The 18,891-nt window shown below is 41.3% G+C and overlaps 1 protein-coding gene across 1 annotated transcript in view; it reads left to right on the top strand.

Annotated features, from left to right (window-relative positions):
• Positions 1–12,215: 12,215 nt before the first annotated feature.
• Positions 12,216–18,891, top strand: part of LOC109915717 (solute carrier family 40 member 1-like) — a 36,910-nt gene continuing 30,234 nt past the window's right edge. Inside the window, exon 1 of the mRNA XM_048598524.1 lies at positions 12,216–12,298. The gene's annotated coding sequence lies outside the window, so the exon portion shown is untranslated. The remainder of the gene's footprint in view (positions 12,299–18,891) is intronic.

Below are 18,891 nucleotides of genomic sequence, written 5' to 3'. Positions count from 1 at the left end.
GGCCAATTCAGGATCGAAAAGGATTCTTTTGATGGGCCATGGCTAGGAGTGTGACTAAGTAAAGGATGCTGCCTACTCAACAGTAAAGGAGGACTTGGCAGAGATATTGGATAGGATGAAAAAAAAACGTTGGTTGGCCAGAGTCAGATTGGTAGGTGTCCCGCTTATGGAAGTAAGGTGGAAATTATGGAGGCTCTGACAACAACCTTCCAATTGATTGTGTCAGAGGGCAGAAGGATTATAAATTATATGCTCTTCAAAAATGGGAGGGGAAATAGCCTGGAAGGTAAAAGTTAGCCTAACTTTGATATATTTTTAATCAGTGTGTGTGGACATGTTAAGACATGCCTCCAGAGCAAGTGGGGCTTAAATCTGTCTGCTGGTTTAGAGTTAGGACTACTGTCACTGCACCACAAGGCCCTGTGTCGTTTTAATCAACTGACATGATATGACCCTTCTAGGGCAGGTGGGCCTGGGACCTGGACCTTTTGGCCCAGAAATACAGGCAATACTGTGATGCCGCAGAACTTCCCTTCAACCTAACGTTTATAGCCTGGAGCCTATTAGAGGCAATATTCAGGGAAAAGGTTTATTGGCACTTAGAAAAGTATGGGCTAATTGATGAAAGTCAGCATATATTTCTTAAAGGCCAATTGACTAACTTGATAGAGTTCTTTTAATGAAGATTATTGAATGTTAAATAGGGTAGTGTAGTTGATGTAATGCATATGGACTTTGCAAAGGCATGGGGCAAAGTGCTCTACTTTAGACCAGTAAGCAAAAATAAATTCATCCAATTAAAGGCACTGTGGCAGCATGACTGAGAGACAGGTAGTGGTGAATGATTGTTTATCAGACTGGCTGGAAGTATGTATTGGTGTTTCTACAGTGCTGACGATTCACTATCGGGTCCACAGCTCATAGTAAATAGTGCATATTTCAAAGTTTACAGATGACAAAAAATCCATATTTAGTAAGCAGTGAAGAAAATAATAACAGACTTAAGGAGGGCATAAACTAGAGAATGGTTAAAAACCTAGCAGATGAAATTTAACACATCAAACAGTGAAGTAATTCATTTTGGCAGAAAGAATGAGGAGAGACAATATAAACCAATGATACAATTTTGATAGTGTAAAAACAGAAAGACCTAGTGGTATGTATACACAAATCATTGAACATAGCGGGACAAGTTGATAAGGATTTTAAAAATCCATACGGGAGCCATGACTTTCTTAATGGAGGTATAGAGTACATAAGCCAAAGAAATTGTAGTAAAATTTCACAAAACAATTGGTAGATCTCTCCTGCAGTATTGAGTTCAGTCTGGGCAACATACCTTAGGAAGGATGACAAGACAAGGGGCTGTGATGGTACCACAAATGAGGGATTTCAAATATCTAGAAAGCAGGGTTTGTTCTTAGACCAGCAAAAATTAAGAATAGATTTGATGGAGATGTTCAAAATCATGAACAGTTTTGATAGTTTCTCCCTATTTATTCTATTTTTGGCGCTAGATAGTTTGGGAACCAGAGGACATCAATTTATGGTGTTAGAGAAAAGAACTAGAGGCAACATGAAGGAATTTGTTTCACACAATCCGTTGTTGTGATCTCAAATGTATTGCCTAAAATGCGCAGTGGAAGCAAGTTCAAACTTTTGAAAGGGTATTGGATTGATACTTAAAGGTAATAAAAATAACAGATCTATGGGGAAACATCAGTGGATTGGAAATAATTGGATTGATTTTTCCACAGGCATGATAGAGAACTAAAGGGGGGCGTTCAATGATTTCCTTTTTTAGTGATAAAACTACACCACAAGAATGTTGACGCCAGAGAATCAAGGGATGATCTGGAATGAGATGGTTTTATAATATCAGAGCATTGGTCAAAATAACTTTATTCGTTGATGTCTTGGTTTCAGAGAAGATCTTTGAATTAAGTAGACTTCAATTTTAAAAGCAAAACATATTAAAAATAGAATAAATTCTTCATCAGAGAAAGTAAATTGCTGACAGTAATCTACCCTTAATAGTGACACATCTTTTTGTTCTTGCCACAGGGAATACAGTTCACTTTGCAGTCATTACTAATGAGATGCTCTTGCAGACTCAACTATCGCATACAGGCTTTTGTAATTTTGTGAATGATCAGAAGTCCTCATATATGCATTATTCACATTTGTGTTTAAATGACTTGCAGAAAAATCTGGAATGTGTCTTAGCCTGGGCTATTGGAGGTCATGAAAAGGCACATTTTCTGGAACAAGCGCAAACAGCACTTCCAAAAATGCTTGTGTTTGTAAAATATCCAAACAGTCGTCAATTATAGTTAACCATCCTACTTTCTGCAAAGGCTAAAGGCTCGATCAATATATTAAGAAAATCATTGACATAGTTATGCTGTTTTAGGCTGAATGTGCAATACTTTATATCATAGAATCCCTACAATGTGGAAGTGGGGCATTTGACCCGTTGAGTCCACACTGACCCCAGAGGGCATCCCACACTCTCCCGGTAACCCTGCCTTTCCCATAGCTGATCCACTTAGTCTGCGTATCTCTGGATACTATGGGCAATTTAGCACAGCCAATCTACTTAAACTGCTCATCTTTGGACTGTGGGAGGAAACTAGAGTACCTGGAGAAAACCCACGCTGACACAGCAAGAATGTGCAAACTCCACACAGACAATCGCCCAAGGCTGGAATTGAGCCCAGATCCCTGGCACTGTGAGGCAGCAGTGCTAACCACTGAGCCACCATGTCACCCCATCATCACTACTAAATTCATGCAATTGGACTGCAATAATACACATACAAACTGTTATTAAACATTCTGAAGTCAACTTTAAGTAAAATGTGACAATAACATACAAGTGCCTTCCTCTTCCAAATTCTGTGTTTGACATTGTTAAAAATGCTTTATGTGGACACCTGGGTGCTTATTGTACTTGGTTGCAATGGATGTGTATTTGGAAGGACCCAAGGCTATTATTTCATGGCCCTGAGTTTGCAGTTTGCTGACCTCGGAGTAAGCCTCACTGACTTTTTACAGGGAGAATTTCATAATCTTTCTAGTGAGAATTTCAGCTCTGTCAGCTTGTGTTCATATTGCAATTAATTAGAGTTTCTTTTTTACAGGGAATTTACCAGCATGTAATAGGGGTGATGGCACTTGGCTGTCTAGTCAAGCAATCGCAAAGGGATGTTCACAGGCAAACATGATGTGGAGGCACCGATGTTGGACTAGGGTGGACACGGTCAAAAATCACACGACACCAGGTTGTAGTCCAACAGGTTTATTTGAAAACACAAGCTTTTAGAATCTCGCTCCTTTTTCAGGTGTTAGTGAGAGAGCTGGCATCAGACAGAGAATTTATAAGCAAAATATCAAAGGATCATAGAACTGATACAAATGTATTGAACAATCCTAAGATGGCTCTGACATCTTTAATCAGTTAGAAAGGAGATGAAAGTTTCAACTGATTAATGTGCAAATCGCAGAATTTCTTTAAGTCACTGCCCCAAGATAACTAAGGGTTTTATCAGTATACCAGAGGTGACATCTAAAATGCATTGTTTGACCTGAGATGTCACCTCTGGTATACTAATAAAACCCTTAGTTATCTTGAGGCAGTGACTTGAAAGAAATTCTGGGATTTGCATATTAATCAGTCGAAACCTCCATCTCCTTTCTAACTGATCAAAGATGTAACAGCCATCTTAGATTTGTTCAAAACATTTGCATCAGTTCGCTGACCCTTTGATCTTTTGCTTATAAATTCCGTGTCTGATGTCACCACAGGCAAACAAACATGAAACAAGCAACAATAAAATAATACTACTTTTAAAATAGTTTACATGGAACAAATGAAAGATCGAGGTGAGGGTGAAAGCCAACATGTTGTGAAAATGTTTTTTAAAACATTACTAAGAAGTATTTGATTAAAAACACGGATTACTCAATAGCATTGCACAGTTATAAAATTATTTTTCAAGGACAGTTTATTTTATCATTAATCACATCACTGTTACAAATCCAGTTACATTTGAGGTGCAAATTTTTAAGGTGTTTCCAATGGCAACATGAGTGCTGGGAAGTTGAAATTCTCGCTGATTTAATGATTGACAACTCTGGGTCAGGGCACGATCCAGAACACAGTCGATATCAGAGCCTTAATCAATAGATTGTAACTTCTGTGCTTGCCCGCCATCTCGAACTTGTGCCTTATTTCAGAGGGGTAAGGATGGCAAACATTGACAGTTTGTAATTAACTCCCCTGCAAAATCTGCACACTGTTGTAGGTATTTAGACAGAAGGTGAATATTTCCAGGATTATTAATTAAATCTCAAATCTCTTGGTGTCGTATGTTTAGTTAGTCTACCCGCTAAGGCAAAGTGCTAACAGTGAAAAGACTGTTTCCTCTGAGACTTGATGGTCTTCCCTGTTTCAGTAATGAGTAAACACTATTTGTCCTATGGGTAATAAAGCCTAGAGTCTTATAAATTAAGGCTGAAAAGCTAATGTTGCTTTATCCAGTATTTGCATGAAACCACATGCAGTGCCTTGAACATATGGGTACAGTATAATACCATGTTATTAGCCCTATATTGTCACAGGTTAGTTGTGTTATTTCTGACAATAATCTGCCCTTAACAGTGGTGCTTTTCTTGTTGTCACAGTTTACTTTGCAGTCATTCCCAATGAGCTTCTCCTGTAAATTCAACAATCACATACAGGCTTCTGTAATTTTGTGATTGAGCAAGCATCCTGATATGTGCATACTCCATCCAAATGGTTAAATAACTTTAAAAAAAAATGCTGTTTGCAAAATAACCCAACATTTGTCCAGTGTCTCTGCGCTTAATCTTTGTATATTAATATTTTTTGTTATATCTATAGGAACCACGGTACACATGCTGCACATTCTGTGTTACAGCTGATGGATAATTGAACAGTCAGTTATAAAAGGTTGCATTAATGGTGCTGAATCAAGTGAAAACTACTCCTTAATAATCAGGTTCGATGAATAACTAGTGTTTACCAATTCAGCTGAAGAATACAAATTAGAATGTTAATGGAAGGAACAATATATAGAAAAATAACATTATTGATGACGCTCATCAGATTATTGTTGACAGCTAGTTTCCCTTCATGGATCAGCACGAGCTCACTTGGCTCAGCAGTTGTGAAAGTATAACTCTGAGGCTACTGTTTCAACAATCCAAGATATTTGGAAAGATATGTGGAAAAGTCATCTAACTTGAAGAAAAGTGTACAAATAGACAATGAGGTTAACTCATGTTTCTTGCACTGCCACATAATGATATGTGTGTCAGTTACTTGACATTATTTGATTTCAATGCTAATTATCTAACATTGGTAGAGATACCTATGCAAAGAACTTGCAGCAATTAGCTATATTCGTCAACATAGCTTCACATGAAAGTATTGTTAAGTTGAATTGACCCAGTAACTTCCTACAAGTGGAATATATTAACATTTTTCATAGTTGTTAAAGAGAAAATAATACATGTATGAATAGTTCATTCTTCCTGTACATAGTTAGAACTGAGTACATATGGTGTTTACTCCTTCTCCATCTTCAACCTGAATGACATTGTGTCTCATTCTTCTAGATCCACAATTATAAATGTGTTCTATAACTCATGTTTTCGCTGCAAAATTATATTTCAAATAAGTAGTGCTATTCTTTACACAAACTACCCTTTAAAAGACACTACTGTCTTGGGATTGTCAATATCTAACTCCTTATCTTCAGTAAGCAGGCCAATATGGGCATCATAGCCTGGTAAGTGATATAAACCACATGGAAGTTTGCAAAAATAGTAATACTCCTGCTATATAACATGTCGATCACATAAAGTTATTGTGGCAATTATTTTCATTTCCATTCCTTTCAGAGCAAATATTTTTACTTACAGAAAATATTTCTCACGAAGTGGGTGTTCCTGATAAGGCCGGTAATTATTGCCCATTCCTAGAAGGAATTGTTGGGCTTTTACAACACTCAGCAGTTTTGTTGTAATTTCTACTGAAATGAGTTATTCTATTTTCTGATTTTTAAAACTGAATTCATTTTCTCAAATTGCGATTGTATGTCTTGAAATGGTAATATGTATAAGTTGCCAGATACTCATGGTGTATTTTATTTTTCCAGAAAGCTCACAAGCTTAGAGGAATGATCCAATACTCAGAGACGTCACTTCACATTGCTTGAAGATGGTGCCAGCTAGGACAGCATTACTGAATCTAATAATTTAACAGTGAGTTACTGAACATGGATAATATGAGATCTGCTGCTTGAAGGCAGGCTGGTACAGTATGTTGTGGGCTTTGTACAGTCACTTTCTGATTCTTATTGCATGTATCCACAGATGAAATGAAGAGGTTTTCATTTGTTAAGTGTTGAGTAATCCATTGCCTATTTACATAAGATGAATCAAGCTGGTCAGGTTATATATGCCCATTACCAGCTGTCAGTATCGTATAGCAAAGCTGCCAGTTTTACAGATGCTGAGAGGCACAGAACATTAATGACATCTGTAAAGAAAGCTCAGATGACCACCATCTTGAATAGCTGACATTGATATGAGGTACGAAGTCCCAGATGCCAGGTGGCACGCTGGCTTAGTGGTTAGCACTGCTGCCTCACAGTGCCAGGGACCCAGGTTTCATTCCACCCTCAGGCGATTGTTTGCATAGAGTTTGCACGTTCTCCCTGTGTCTGCATGGGTTTCCTCTGGGTGCTCCGGTTCCCTCCGACAGTCGAAAGATGTGCTGATTAGGTGGATTGCCCATGCTAAATTCCCCTGTAGTGTCCAGGGATGTGCAGGCTAGGTGGGTTAGCCGTGGGAAATGCAGGGATACAGGGATAGGGTGGATCTGGGTGGGATGCTCTTCGGAGGGTCGGTGCGGACTTGATGGGCTGAAAGTCCTGTTTCCACGATATCCACTTTCTAAAAAAAAAATTTGCATTTGTAAATACACTAGGGATGACTATCAAAGAGGAATTCAGCATTCAATTTGTATCATCCAGAAATTACATTGCAAAGCTGCATTGGACTGCAATGTCCTACTTCAGCAAATAAAAGCCTAGAATTGTGTACAATGCGGCACACATCATCTGCATACTCCTTTGTGTCAGAAGTAAGCTGCTCACCGTATTAGACTGGGCTGCACACTGAGTTTAGGATATACAACTGAATTATTTAAAACATACTTCTAAAATCCTAGGATTGTTGTAGAATGCTCTTCTGAAATTGGAATACCCCAGTAGCTGATTCAACATGTGATAAACTCACACAGTAACTGGTGGCATTGATGCCAAGGACCTACCAACAACGCTATCTTGGGATAGATTGCATCGGGCCCTGGGGACTTACCTCCCTTAATGTTTTTCAAGACACCCAACAGCACCTCCCCCTTAATATCGACATAACCTAGATTATCAACATACCCCTCCATAACCTTACCATCATCCTTCATAAAATGTGTTATAAAAATCATAATTATTGATACAATTTTCTAACAAAGCCTTCTAAATTGAATAATATTATCTACCGTTACAGACTTTGGTGTGAAATTAATCTTGGACAGCTCTTGGACAACAGCTGTTGTTTGAGAAATTTTGATTAAAACGTCTGCCTTTAATTCCTACAGAAAATATACCGAATCCTTTCTTTTAGTAATGTATTTGGTAGTATGATCATGAACTAAAATGTATCGGTATAGTTAAAAGGTTGGTCACAATACATCTGAAATTTATCATCTAATGCCATAATTTTGTTTCTGTTATGTAACTGTAGCTGATTTCACAAATTTAAAGGCAATGGGGATCTCCATTGGTTGAGTCAAACATAGTACAAAGGAAGATGGTTGTAGTTGCTGAAGGTCAAACAATTTGACAAGCAAAATGCAGTGAGTTCCTTAGGACAGTATCCTAATTTCAGCCACAGTCAACTGCTTCATCAACTACTGTCCTTCCATCATGAGGTTAAAAGTGAAGATGTTTGCATGGCTGTCAGTTCTATCCACGATTCCTCAAACACTGAAGCAGTCCATGCTAATTTGCAGCAAGACATGGGCAAGAAAATTTCTTTACACAAAAGTGCCAGGCAGTGACCATCTCCAGTAACTGACAGTCTATCTATCTCCCGTTGACTACAGTTACCATTATCACCATTGAAGCGCCTACCATCAACATTCTGGGTGTCACCATTGACTAGAAACGGAATTGGTCCAGCCATCTAAGTGCAGTGGGTACAAGAGCAGGAGGCCAGAGACTGCGAATTCTGAAGCAGGTAGCTCACCACCTGACTCCTCAAAGCTCACCATCATCTACAAGGAACCAGTTAGGACTGTGATGGAATATTCTCCACTTATATAGATGAGTGCACCTTCACTAACACTGAGGAAACTTGACATAATCTAAGGTACAGCTAAGACAGTCTGCTTGCTAAGCACCCCAGCCATCTCCTTAAACATTAATTCCCCCAGTCATGGCATAAAATTGCTGCAATGAGTACCATCTAAACATGTTTGTGCAGCTCACCAAGGCACTTTTTAGTGACAGCAACTCCCAAACCTGTGACCTTTACTTGAAAGGAAAGAGCAGTAGACATATGAGAGGTTGTGGTTGGGAGCGGCGGGGGTACGGTTAATAAAGAGCTCATCTGCACGTTGCTTTGCAAGTCACACTTCTGACTTGGACATATATTGTTGCTTGGGCTGTATCCACACAACTTGGACTGTAGCGGTTCAGGCAGCTCACCGCCAGTTTCTCAAGGTCAATTAGGAATGTGTAACAAAAGCTGGCCTCACGTGTTCTGTGATTGAAGGAAAAAACTCTTAGTCTGCAGTTCAAGAAAAGATATTAATTGTCTGAAAGCAGACTTAGTTGTGTTAGCTATTTATTAGATAAACTCACTTGGCCATTCAAGAAGTCCAAGTACTTTATGCTTAAATAAAAAATGTGAATGGAGTGTACTTTTAATATTTAATATTACAAAATTTGTTTGTGTAGAATTCTGTTGCCTCAAAGTTGACTATGCTATTTTCATAGAACTTCTCCCAGTATATGTGAGAACCACTTTTTGAGCTTGACTTTCTGGTATGAGCTACTCAATAAATCCCATCAGTTAGGGCAGTATCAATAAGACCTCCAATGGAATTTTATGGACGCTAAACTATTTGAGAAGGAAATCCCAGCATCAGTTCATTGTGAATATACTCAGTTCGTACGAATTTATTTTTTAGCTACTGCAATAGATTGTATTGCATTTTATTGTGTATGTTCTCAATTATGTAATTACCAACATGTTGTACTTTTCAGCTTTACAGCAAAATTGTCAAAATTTGACCGATAAATAAACATTATCTTGTTTCTTGTTCTGTGGTGCTCTAATATTATAGTAAACCACTGCGGTAATGAGTTGCTTCCTAGGATATATTGCATCAAGGAGGTTAAATTATATATTCTTGGGTAACAAATTCAGTGCTACAAGATTAATTCTTCCATAGGTGGTATAGCAGCACATGATTCAAATTATTTTGCTTGAACAATTGAAACGTAATAATTTTGATATGGCAAATTTCTTTTTCATGTTTTGGATTATTTTTGCCTGTTTACATGTCATTTTAAATTAGAGTTCTTGCTGGTCTCATTAAAATTAGAATTATTTTTCAGTTATCTTCATTAAGATCAGCATAATAGATACAAGCCATTTTAAGAAGGTTTCCATATCAATTGATCAGATAGAAGGAGGATTTGTCTCAGATCTAGCTTGGTAAAACACATGTCACCGTATTCTTGTGTATGGTAAGTGACAATGTTTCTCCAATTAAGACTTTATGATGGCAGATGAAGCTTTCAGTGCTGAAGTTGATCTTTCCATTTTTCTCTAAGAATTGCATCTGAGGTCGCATAAGCAAAAGAAAGTAACCTAAAATAAATAGCGACATCTTGAAACACGTCCATATTAAAGGTGGATAAATCCCTGGGACCTGATCAGGTGTACCCTAGAACCCTGTGGGAGGTTAGGGAAGTGATTGCTGGGCTTCTTGCTGAGATATTTGTATCATCAATAGCCACAGGTGAGGTGCCAGATGACTGGAGGTTGGCTAACCTGGTGCCACTATTTAAGAAAGGTGGTAAGGAAAAGCCAGGGAACTATAGATCGGTGAGCCTGACATCAGTGGTGGGCAAGTTGTTGGAGGGAATTCTGAGGGACAGGAATTACATGTATTTGGAAAGGCAGGGACTAATTAGGGATAGTCAACATGGCTTTGTGCATGGGAAATCATGTCTCACTAACTTAATTGAGTGTTTTGAAGAGGTAGCAAAGAGGATTGATGAGGGCAGAGTGGTGGACGTGATCTATATGGACTTCAGTAAGGCGTTCAACAAGGTTCCTCATGGTAGACTGGTTAGCAGGGTTAGATCACATGGAATATAGGGAGATCTAGCTGTTTGGATACAGAACTGGCTCAAAGGGTGGAGGATTGCTTTTCAGACTGGAGGCCTGTGACCAGCGGTGTGCCACAAGCATTGGTGCTGGGTCCACTGGTTTTTGTCATTTATATAAATGATTTGTATGTGAACATTGGAGGTATGGTTAGTAAGTTTGCAGATGACACCAAAATTGGAGGTGTAGTGGACAGCAAAGAAGTTTACCTCAGAGTACAATAGGATCTTGATCAGATGGGCCAATGGGCTGAGGAGTGGCAGATGGAGCTGAATTTAGATAAATGTGGGGTGCTGCATTTTAGAATGGCAAATCAGGACAAGACTTATACACTTAATGGTAAGGTCCTAGGGGGTGTCACTGAACAAAGAGACCTTGGAGTGCAGGTTCGTAGTTCCTTGAAAGTGAAGTTTCAGGTAGATAGAATAGTGAAGAAGGCATTAGTATGCTTGTCTTTATTGGTCAGTGCATGGAGTATAGGAGTTGGGACGTCATGTTGCGACTGTACAGGACATTGGTTAGGCCACTTTTGGAATACTGCATGCAATTCTGATCTCTCTGCAATAGGAAGGATGTTGTGAAACTTGAAAGGGTTTAGAAGGGATTTAGAAGGATGTTGCCAGGGTTGGAGCTATAGTGGGAGGCTGAATAGGCTGGGGATATTTTCCCGAGGGAGTCAGAGGCTGAGGATGGGGAGTCCAAAACTAGAGGGCATAGGTTTAAGGTGAGAGGGGAAAGATTTAAAAGGGACCTAACAGGTGACTTTTTCATGCAGAGTTTGGTGCGTGTATGGAATGAGCTGCCAGAGGAAGTGGTGGAGGCTGGTACAAGAACATCATTTAAAAGGCTTCTGGATGGGTACATGAATAAGAAGGGTTTAGAAGTATATAGGCCAAAAGTTGGCAAATAGTACTAGATTAATTTAGGATATTTGGTCAGCCTGGACAAGTTGGACCGAAGGGTCTGTTTCTGTGCTGTACATCTCTATGACTCTAAATTAAACACAGTTTCAGTCTCTAACTGTAACCACTTTCCGTTTCAAGTGAATTAATAAAAATATGAGGCAACAATTGAGAGTTAGGAAAGAAGCATATATTGTGCACATATACAGCACAGGAGCTGCATGATAAGAATAACTATAAAAAAATTAGAAGGCAAGTGTAAAACAAAAGGAAGACAAATAGAAACTATAAAATTTACAAGAAACATCAAACAAAATAGTAAAACATTTTACAGCACATCTCTAAAAGAAAAAAGGCTGTGATTGGTGTAGGACCATAGACTTAGGCATGGGTCTTTTTTCTGATTGGCAGGATTTGACAAGTAGACTGATGCACAAGTTGCTGGGGCTCAACAGTTTATAATTTACATCAATGAGTTTGGAGTGTGGAGACATGTTAGATAAATTCACAGACAGCACAGATGGAGGAAAGTATGTTATGAAGAAGATATAAAGGGTAAGTTCTTCCCACCCCAGAGAACATGGATGTCGGCAAGTCATTTGGAAAAATTGGCTGATATTGGCAGAAATGAGATTCTCAATGCTGGGGGGAGAAAAATGTTTGATTCTATAACAGAGTTTTGAATGTTGAGATGAGAATCTTGCATGTGAGTGGCAACGGGCTTATTTGTATCTATTTACATACATCAGCGTGGCATTATTAACTAATCTTACCTTGTTGATATGCATTTCCTATTCTCCCATATGCTGGATAGAAATTAGATGATGCCAATTCCCAACGCACAAGTCACAGCAGGTACTTATTCCTCCAGGCCTCCGTTTGGACAGCAGTCACCAAAACATCAGGTATGCTTCATGGGTCGTAACCATCCACATCCCTCAGCCATTAATGTTGGTGTGGGGCGCATAGCAGTCTTACCTCATCTTCATGGTCCATCTCCGACCCACATTTAATGTAGTTTGCACTTTAGTATTGTATTTCAGTGCACCAGCACCTGTCATTGTAATGCTGCTGCCAAGACCTTTTGAACGCAGGGACAGATATCCATCTCATGGATTCAATCAGGGTACCTCTCAGGGCTCTTTGCTTGCCCTCTTAGCAATCACTCACTCTGCACCTACTTGGATGTTCATAGCATTTCTGCTTTGCTTTGCCTTTTTGCACTTTGTCCCCTCAACCAGAGCTTAAAGACTCACAGTACATCTGCCTTGCACGCTGTTTAGCAAAACACAAAGCCAGGCAGCTGGTTGTGGTTGTCAGCAGTGATAAGTCAAGGGGGTGGACTTGTTGCTTACTGAAAAGCATCATGTTATGTCAGTCTTACATCTGCATGACATGCCAGCAGCATTTGGAACAAACACGCTGCATGTGCATCAAGCAAATTGCTACCTCTCAAATTCTGAGGGGTATATTGGGGAGGCAGTGGCCTAATGGTATTATCGCTGGACTGTTATTCCAGGGACCTAGATAATGTTCTGGGGACCTGCCACGGCAGATGGTGGAATTTGAATTTGATAGATATCTGGAATTAAGAATCTAATGGTGACCATGAATCCATTGTCGGCAAAACCCATCTGGTTCACTAATGTCCTTTAGGGAAGGAAACTGCCATCGGGTTTGGCCTACATGTGACTCCAGACCCACAGCAATGTGGTTGACTCCGAATTGTCCTCTGGGCAATTAGGGATGGGCAATAAATGCTGCCTAGCCAGCAATGCCCTTGTCAGTGTAATGAATAAAACAAAAGTCCTCAGTCCAGCTAAGGAAGACAGCATTCAGTCAGGATGTCCTGGCAGAGTAAGTCAGTGATAATGTCCGATAACAGCCCAGAGGCTTGGAAATGGCCAAACAGCCACTTGGGGTAATTAGGCTCAGGGGATCTGTATCACTATAATTTGCAGAGTGGGCCATGGTCAATCCTGCAGGTCCAGGAAGTCTCAGCAAGTCACTTCTGGAGCTGCACAGAGAACACTCGGGAATCCTGTCAGTCACACAACAGCTGCGGCTGTCCACCGAAGTCAGTTGGGGGATGGGCAATGGTCACGTTTTGTAGGTCAACCCAATGAAAGTTTAAGGATTTTAACACAGGCCCCTGCTATGGTGGGAAGTTTGGAAAAGTTAATTGTGGTGATTGGAGACAACATGATGGGATTTGGAGGAGACAAATAATTCTGAAGGAGCAAAATTCAACATGTAATTGGGTGGAGATGGTAGTGCGTCGGAGAAGATGGGTTTCAGTGGGTAGTTGGTTCATCCATGGTAATAACCACTCTGGCTTCGGTGGCGGAGTTGGGTGGGGGATGGTGTGTGAGTTGCCCAAGACAGTGCAGCATAACAAGAATAAGCCATAGGGTCAGGACTTGAGGAGTAATATTGGGATATTAAGTCGTAATTCAGAGTAGTGTGTGGGAATGTGTGGAAGCTCAGTACTGATAGGCGCAACAGGGAGTGCAAGTAAGAAGAAACAGAAGTTCGGGGGAAGGGGAGGGGTCTTGATTACGAGGCTGAGCCTTAGACTCACTGTGCCGAGCATTTTCTGCATTACGTTCCATACTTATAAATTATAAACGCAATAGAGCATAGAATTGTATAACATAGGAATGGGCCCTTCAGCCCATGATGTTGTGCTGAACATGACACTGAAGAAGGGTCCAGTCCCAAAACGTCAGCTTTCCTGCTCCTCTGACGCTGCTTGGCCTGCTGTGTTCATCCAGCTCTACACCTTGTTATGCCAGATTAAACTAATCCCTTCTGCTTGCCCTTGGTCCATATCTCTCCATTACTTGCATATTCATGTGCTTATCGAAAAATCCCTCAAATGTCCCTATCATATCTGTCTCCACCACTACTCCTGGCAGTGCAGTCCAGACTCCTACCACACTCTGTGGAAAAAATGCCCCTCAAGTCTCCTTTGAATTTCCCCCTCTCACCTTAAGTGCATGTCCCCTAGTATTAGACATTGAAACTAGGAAAAATATTCTGACTGTCAACCCTATCTATGCATCTCATAATTTTATAGACTTTTATCAAGTCTGCCCTCAGTGTCCACTACTCCAGAGAAAACAACCAGAGTTTCTCTAGCCTCGTCTTATAGCTCATACCCTCTAATCCAGGCAATATCCTGGTAAACCTCTTCTTGCCCTCTCCAAAGCCTCCACATCCTTCCTGTAATGTGGCAACCTGAATTGAACGCAATAGTCTAAGTGTGGCCTAACCAAAATCTTATAAAGCTGCAACATGACATCCTGACTCTTATACTCAATTTCCCCGACTAATAAACGCAAGCATGTCATACGCCTTCTTTACGACCCTGTCTATTTGCATGACCACTTTCAGGGAGCTATGGACTTGAACCCCAACATCCCTCTGTATGTCAGTGCTGTTCAGGGTCCTGCCATTAACTGTATACTTTTCCTTAACATTTGATCTCCCAAAGTGCAGCGCCTGACACTTACGTTGATTAAACTCTGTCTGCCATTTCTCACCACATATCTGCAATCGATCTATATCCCACTATATCTGTTGATAACCTTCTACATTATCCAGGACTCCACCGATCTTTGCAGAGGTCCCAGCACAAATCCCTGCAGAACACCATTGGTCACGGACCTCCAGCCTGAGAAACATCCTTCTACCACTACCCTCTGTCTTCTGTGGGCAAGCCAATTCTGAATCCACACGGCCGAAACTCCATGGATTCAGTGCATCTTAATCTACTGCATGAGCCTACCATGATGGACCTTGTCGAAAGCCTTACTAAAATCCATGTAAACAACATTCACTGCTCTATCCTCATCGATCACCTTCATCACCTCCTTGAAAAATTCAATCAAGTTAGTAAGCCATGACCTGCCCTGCACAAAGCCACACTGACTGTCCCTAATTAGGCTATTCTTTTCCAAATGCGTGTAAATCCTATCCCTAACAATTCTCATCCAATAGCTTCCTAACCACCGATGTGAGACACACCAGTCTAAGGTTTCCTGGATTGTCTCTATTTCACTTCTTGAACAGAAGAAAAACATTAGCTACACGCCAGTCCTCCAGGACCTCTCCAGTGGCTAGCGAGGATACAAAGATCTTGATCAAGGACCCAGCAATCTCCTGTCTTGCCTCTCAACAAACCTGAGGTGGATAATATTGGGCCCTGGGGACTTTTCAACCTTAATACTCTTCAAGAGACCCAACACCACTTTATTCTTGATCTGAAAATGCCCTAGCATATGAGCATGCTCCACACAAATCTCACTATCCTCCATATCTTTCTGAGTAAATACTGGCGCAAAGTACTCATTTAGGATCTCGCCCAAATCCTCAGCCTCCAAACCCAAGTTCCCTCCTTCGTCTTTGAGTGGTCCTACATTCTCCCTAGTTATCCTGTTGTTTTTAATGTATGAATAGAATGCCTTGGGATTCTCTTTGACCCTACTTGCCAAGGTCATTTCAAGGCCTCTTCTTGCTCTCCTAATTCCCTGCTTGAGTTCTTTTCTGCTTTCTTCATTTTCCTCACAACCCTTGTCTGATTTTAACTTCCTAAACCTTACATATGCTTTTTTCTTTTTGACTAAATTCACAACCTCCCTCATTATCCAAGGGTCCCTTACCTTGCCATCCTTGTCCTTCCTCCTTACTGGAACATGCCGGTCGTGAACTTTACCCAGCATGTCTTTAAACAAGTTCCAGATTCAAATGTGGACTTGCCTGATAACAGCTCCTCACAATTAACACTCCCTATCGAATACTGACGTAATTTGTCCTCCCCCAATTTAGATCTTGCCACAAGGTCCTGACTTATCCTTATTCATAGCTATCTTAAAACTTAAGGAGTTGTGATCACTGTTTCCAAAATGCTCTCCCACTGAAAGGTTAGTCACCTGTCCAGGCTCATTAGCCAGTACAAGGTCCAGCATGGCCCTGCTGTAGTTGGGGTGGCACGGTGGCTCAGTGGTTAGCACTGCTGCTGTCTGTCAGTGCCAGGCACCCGGGTTTGATTCCATCTGCAGGCGACTGTCTGTATGGAGTTTGCACATTCTCCCTGTGTCTGCGTGGGTTTCCTTTGGGTGCTGTGGTTTCCTCCCACAGTTGAAAGATGTGCAGGTTGGGTAGATTGGCCGTGCTAAATTGCCCATAATATTCAGAGATAAGCAGACTAATTGGATTAGCCATAGGAAATGCACGGTTACAGGGAGAGGGTGGGATGCTGTTCAGAGGTCCTTATGGACTTAATAGGTCAAATGGCCTGCTTCTGCAGTGTAGCTAAGAGGTCCTAATGATCCAAGAACCTGTAACCCTGTCCCCTGCACCAGTTCCTTGGCCACACATTCACCTATCCTATCTTTCTATTCCTTGCCTCACTAGCATGTGACACTATTAGTAACCCAGAAATTACTACCCTCGATGTCCTGCTTTTCAGCCTCTTTCCTAACTCCCTGTACTTACTCCGCAGGACCTCATCCCTCTTTCTACCTATGTCAGTGGTACCAGTGTGCACAATGACCTCTGGCTGCTCACCCTCCCCCTTCAGAATTTTGTTCAACTGCTCAGAGACATCCTTGACCTTGGCACCAGGGAGGCCACACACCATCCTAGAGTCTCAAGCGTGGCCACAGAAATGCCTCTATGTGCCCCTAAACAGCGAGTCTCCGACCACTGTCATTCGCTTGGATCTTGCCTGACCCTGGTCTACAGCAGAGCCAGTTGTGGTGCCACAGGCCTGGCTGCCCTAATACTCTCCTGAGAGGCTGTTCCTCTCAACACTATCCAAAACGGTGTACCTGTTAGAGAGGGGAATGGCCATCTGAGACTCCTGCACTGTCTGCCTCTCCTGGTGGTCACCCATCTACCTGACTGAACCTGTGGTGTGACCACCTCCCTGTAACTAGGTCTATCACATTCTCTGTCTCCTGTATGTTCCTCAATGTGTCCAATTGCCACTCCAACTGAACGATGCAGTCTATGAGGAGCTGCAACCGGTCACACTTCCTGCTGACGTAGTCGACAGGAACACCAGACTGCTCGCTGATCTCCCACATCTGGCAGGAGGAGCACACCACTGCCCTAACTGCCGTCTCTGCCCCTTTACACTAAGACAGATAAAAGAGTCTTACATTTACCTTGCTAGCCTTGCTCACTGAAGCCCAGTATTCAATTAGCTGCACTTATACCAACTAGCAGCACTAACTGGTTACTTAAATTACAATGCAGTCTTTACAAACAGACCAAATACCCTCTAGGCTACAACAAATTCCTGACAGCCTCTCTCAATATCTCCCTCTTTTTTTTGTTAGAGGAGGAGGGAAGGATGGAAACACCACAGTAATGTAATGTTTGGGGCATACCTTTCCTTGACACTGGGTTCTTCTTCACTCTGCTGATCAGTTGTGGTGTTTGAGCCGACTTCCCCCAGAATGCTTTTCCTTAAATTTCAAAAATATACTTTATTCATAAAAAACCTTTCTATATATACATTGTCACAAAAGTAGTTCAGTTCTGTACAGTTGCATATTACGTAAATAAACAAAACATTGGACTCTATCCAAAACACCAAAGACCTCTCTTACACATACATCACTAATATTTATATATATTTGAGGCACTAGGAGGATCCGATAAATGAACGAACTCCCATTTACCTTCAACGTAAGAACCTCAGACAGTGGTATTTCCCCACTGCACTTTGCCAGCGGCTGCCCCAAACTGCAGTGCGTCCCTTAGCACATAGTCCTGGACCTTGGACTGTACCAGCCTGCAATGCTTAGTTGGCATCAACTCCTTGTTCTGGAAGACTAACAACATTCAGGCAGAGCAAAGAACATCTTTCACCAAGTTGATGGTTCTCCAGGCGCAGTTGATGTTTGTCTTGGTGTGTGTCTCAGGGAACAGACTGTAGAGCACAGAGTGCTGCATCACAGAGCTGCTCGGGACGAACCTCAACACAAACCACCCTCTGCCATCCTCTACTGGATGCTCTTCCTCCTACTTATCACTTGGTGGGGGGGGGGTCTTCCTCGCTCTGCTGATCAGTCATGGTGACTGAGCTGATTTCTCCCAGAATGCTCCTCAGCGAAGTCTCTCTGCCATCCTCTATATGGAAATGGAAAATGCCACACTTACAATCTCCTACTATATTTGTGCATATAGCTTTTGCTGTATTCATCATAAGGTCTGTTTGTCATGTAGAGGCATTCTATGGCCCTCCTTAGAATCATTCAGTACAGAAGAGACTCTTCAGCTCATCAAATCTGACTGCCAAAAATACATTAAATTGATGCTAGTCCCACTTCCCAGCACCAAGCCCATAGGCCTGAATGTTAAAACATTTCAAGTGCTCATCCAGGTACTTTTTGACGATTGGATCAGAGATAGTTGGAACTGCAGATGCTGGAGAATCCGAGACAACAAGGTGCAGAGCTGGATGAACACAGCAGGCCAAGCAGCA

This window comes from Rhincodon typus, chromosome 7 (assembly GCF_021869965.1).
Source record: "Rhincodon typus isolate 14 chromosome 7, sRhiTyp1.1, whole genome shotgun sequence".
Lineage (NCBI taxonomy): Eukaryota > Metazoa > Chordata > Chondrichthyes > Orectolobiformes > Rhincodontidae > Rhincodon > Rhincodon typus.
This window is presented reverse-complemented; position numbering and strand designations above follow the sequence as displayed.